Raw genomic sequence first — 4,670 nt, 5'->3', positions numbered from 1 at the left:
AATTATCTAAACTAAGAATTCGCAGAAAGTAGAATTGGGGGATTACTTTTGGAAAACGATTGAAATAAGACAATACCTAAGGAAAAATCCACCTAGACTTTACTTGTTATTCTGGCTCCAAATCGGACGATTTATTCATTTAACTTGTCCCGTTGAGATCCCTAAGTTATGTTATTATCCCTGTTCAGGACTAATAACGTATAATCCCTAGATTTAATAATTAAGACTTTTCTCTAATTAACACTCTAGGGTGCATTAACTCGATCTATGGATCCCCTTATTAGGTTTCACCCTAATCCGGCAAAATCTTGTCACCCTATGTCTAGGTGCGCAATCAACTTCGCTTTATTATGACAGATGTACTCTTAGACAGGGTCTATTCCTCCTCTGAATAAGAGCTTATCTTGAATCAGTATCCTGGGATATCAAAACAAGAATTAAGAACACATAATTAAGAACAAGTTAAATATTTATCATACAATTCAAAAAATACTAACAAGATTCGTCTTAGGTTTCATTCCCCTTAGGTATTTAGGGGATTTAGTTCATAACTAAAAAGGAAAACATCTCAGAAGAATAATGAATACAAAACATAAAGAAAACCCAAAACTCCTGAAGGGAAATTGAGGGGAGATCTTCAGTCTTGATGGTGACTCCGGCTTCTGAGATAGATCAATTGGCTTCCCTTGAGTAGTTCCCTGCCTCCTTCTCTCTGTGCCCCCTTTCCTCTTCCTCTAGGGTGTATTTATAGGCTTTGGAATGCCTAGGAACCCTCAAAATTAGCCTTTTTTGAATTGGACTCAACTTAGGCTAGGCAGAGACACGCCCGTGTGAGTCGTGCTTCGATTCTGCCAGATTGACACAGCCGTGTGGTATGCCCGTGTGAAGAAGTCCAGGCCGTGTTGATTTCGTACTTTGGCCCATTTTCTCTGTTTTTGGATCGTTTCTTGTTCCTTTCGCTCTCTTATGCTCACCTAAGTATAAAACATGAAATTAAGGCATTAGGAGCATCGAATTCACCAATTTTAAGGAAAAATCATCCATAAAATGCGGTAAGCATGGGGTAAAAATATGTATAAATTACGGTTTATCAAATACCCCCTTACAATATTCGGCCAACTACACCTACAGATCATAGTAAGCTTATAAGAAAACAATAAGCAACTCATTAACAAATTTTTGTCAATGTTTACCACATAATCATAATTTCACTGCAAGCTGTCTTCCTGAGCAACAGTCACTAAATTATTTATAACTGGAGCTACGAAACTCCAAATCAAGTTCCGTTAATTTTCCCTGAAAATAGACTCATATACCTTCTATCCATAAAATTTTCAGAATTTTTGGTATGGCCAATCACTACCAGATTTTTCTTAAAGTTTCCCATGTTTCACTGTTTGACTAATCTGACCACTCTTCATTACGAATCAAATTTCTCATTGTACAGAATTTAAAATATGTTCTCGTTTATTCCATTTGAAACTAGACTCATTAAGCTTTAATTACATAATTTATGTAGCTTCTAACTCATCTCCCACAATTTATGGTGATTTTCCAAAATCACGTTACTGCTGCTGTCCCAAGCAGATTTATTACCAAATCACGCTTTCACACCTAACTTGCATGCTTGTTATTTAAACATGTATATCACCAATCAATCATCACATATCTATGATTTTACTTAAGTATAATCTCCATTTCATCATTTTAAAGCACAACATGTTAGCCGATTTTCCCCTTAGCATCTAAGGCTCATGCATGCTCATTTGTTTGGCTCAACTTCGCCTATCTTCCGTTTTTCATCAAAAGAACATGAAACAACAACCATTTCTTTCATTTTAATTCATCACTAAATGCTCACAACACAACTAAAAACCAAAATATGCTTCAAGAGTTAAGGTAGAATCAAGAAGAACTCATGAACATCAAGATAGAAGCAAACTACCATGAACTTACCTTCAATTTTCTTCCCCAAGTGACCGAACATTCAAGAGCTTTCTTCTCTCCTTTCTCTTCTCTAACTTTCGGCTATGATGAACAAAGATGGACAAAACTTTGTTCTTTTCACCTCTTTTTCTTTTAATAAAATTTCATATTTCATCCATTTAATTCTTTAATACAAAAGACATGAAATGCCCATAATGGAACATTTACCTAAACCATTATCATGGAACATTTACCTAACCCATTATCATGGAATATTTACCTAATCCATTATCATGGAACATTTACCTAACCCATTATCAATTTGTACCATGAATTATGGATATCAAGTGCTCATATTGTCTGCAACAACATGATGGCTGGCCACTTCATGTAAAATGGGAGGTTTGTCATGCAAATCCTCCTATTTTGCACTCCTATTTATTTGGCCACTTCAATTTAGCCTATAGCATTTTCAAACATTTTCACATAGGTTCTATTTCAGAATTTCACTCACAAATGACAAAATCAAAGCATGAAATTTTGCCAACATTCACAGAATTCTCAAAAATTGGAGCGTTACTTCACCTGTGCCAACATCAATAATCGTTTTAGCAGTTGCTAAAAAGGGCCGTCCCAAAATCAAAGGAGTGTTGCTATCTTCTTCTATGACTAGAACAATGAAGTCAATGGAAAATATAAATTTATCGACTTTAACTAGCACATCTTCAATAATACCCCTAGGGAATCTTATAGTTTTATCTGCTAATTGAATGCTCATTCTAGTCTATTTGGGTTTCCCAAGACCTAATTGTTTGAACATTTTGTAGGGCATAAAGTTAAAACTAGCCCCTAAATCAGCTAATGCATTATTAACATCTAAACTCCCAATTAAGTAAGGAATCGTAAAACTCCCTGGATCTTTTAGTTTGTTGGGTAGTTTATTCTGTAGAATAGTTGAGCAAATTGCGTTTAGCTCCATATGTGACGCCTCGTCCAACTTCCGTTTATTTGCTAAAAGCTCCTTTAAAAATTTCATTGCGTTTGGCATTTGCGATAGAGTTTCAATAAACGGTAAGTTAATATGTAAATTTTTTAAGAGTTTAAGGAATTTACCAAATTTTTCATCTGAGCGATCTTTCCTTGTCGCATTGGGGTATGGCACATGAGGTTTATATTCGACATTCACTGATTTGTTTTTATTATGACCCACCTCACCTTGACCTCTGCTTACCATAGTTTCTTGCCTCAGTTCTGGCTCAGGCTCAACGAATCCTTCTTCATCTATTAATCGCGTTGAGCTGTTCCCTTGGGTTGGGTTCAGTATTACTTGGCAAGCTACCTTGTGGTCGTTCGGAGATTAGTTTGGAAAGCTGGCTGATCTGAGTTTCGAGCCCTTGGATCGACGCTTGTTGATTTTTAAGTGTTGTCTCGGTGTTCTAGAAATGGGTTTCTTACACCGAGATAAATTTAGACAGCATCTCTTCAAGGTTCGGTTTCTTTTCCTGTTGATAGGGTGGTTGTTGAAAACCCGGAGGGTGTTGTGGTCTTTGATTTCCTTGATCGCCCCACGAGAAATTGGGATGCTTCCTCCAACTTGCATTATAAGTGTTACTATATGGGTTATTTTGGGATCTAGAGTTATTGCTACCCATATATTGAACTTGTTCCCCCTCGATGCTAGGGTTGAAGGGTTGATACTCTGTGCATGCTCCTCCTCCATTCGTCTCGCACCTCATTACTGGATGTACCTGAGTAGAACCAAGTAATCCATCAATCTTTTTATTTAGAAGTTTTGCCTGGTTTGACAACATAGTAACCGAATCGACGTTATAAATGGCTACTGTTTTAGTTGGCTTAGTCCTCATGACTTGCCACTGATAGTTATTCAGTGACATCTCTTCAATAAACTCATAAGCATTTTTAGGTGTTTTATTATTTATGGTTCCGCCAGCAGCTGCGTCAACCATTTTTCGAGTCGAAGGATTCAGACCATTTTGGAATGTTTGAACTTGTAGCCAAAGCGGTAACCCATGATGAGGGAACCTTCTTAGTAAGTCCTTGTATCTCTCCCATGCATCGTAAAGAGTTTCTAAGTTCATCTGCACAAACGAAGAGATATCATTACGCAATTTGGCTATTTTAGCCGATGGGAAATATTTTAATAGAAAATTTTCAGTCATTTGTTCCCAAGTAGTGATTGACCCTCATGGTAACGAGTTCAACCACTATTTAGCTTTGTTTCTCAATAAAAAAGGGAATAACCGAAGACGAATGGCATCGTCAGGGAAGGCCAAAGGTAGTGCGGGTGACCCAGTTCTTTAGGTATAGGCCCAAGTCGTCAATCGACGCCATTAATTTTAAATGTATCTTACAATTCTAGGAAATTTGCCAAGTGAGTGTTCGGATCCTCATCCTGCAAACCATCAAACTGAACAAATTGCTGTATCATTTGAATAGTGTTAGGTTTTAGTTCAAAATTATTTGCAGCAATAGCAGGCCTAACTATACTTGACTCAGTTCCTGTTAAAGTAGGTTTAGCATAATCATACATAGTACGAGGAGCAGGATTCTAATTCGCTAGTTCAACGTGCATCGCAGGAGGTAGCTGATTGTCTTGGTTTTCAGCCATTTCTTCGGTTGGGGTTTGAGTATTGTCCTCTTTCTCGTTCTCTGTGTATCTTAAAGCTTCGCCTTATTTCTCTTTGGTTTCTACGAACTGTGCGATAAATTTCTTCTTCAAAAAG

General features: G+C 37.1%; 1 non-coding gene across 1 annotated transcript; it reads left to right on the top strand.

The window, feature by feature from the left end:
• Positions 1–3,951: 3,951 nt before the first annotated feature.
• LOC121209073 (small nucleolar RNA R71) lies at positions 3,952–4,058 on the top strand. The gene has a single exon (XR_005904190.1). It is a non-coding gene; the product is annotated as a small nucleolar RNA R71 (small nucleolar RNA).
• Positions 4,059–4,670: the final 612 nt, after the last annotated feature.

Source organism: Gossypium hirsutum, chromosome A10 (genome assembly GCF_007990345.1).
Source record: "Gossypium hirsutum isolate 1008001.06 chromosome A10, Gossypium_hirsutum_v2.1, whole genome shotgun sequence".
In the NCBI taxonomy this organism is placed as follows: Eukaryota; Viridiplantae; Streptophyta; class Magnoliopsida; order Malvales; family Malvaceae; genus Gossypium; species Gossypium hirsutum.
Note: the sequence above shows the minus strand (reverse complement) of the source record. Positions and strands in the feature narration are given on the sequence as shown.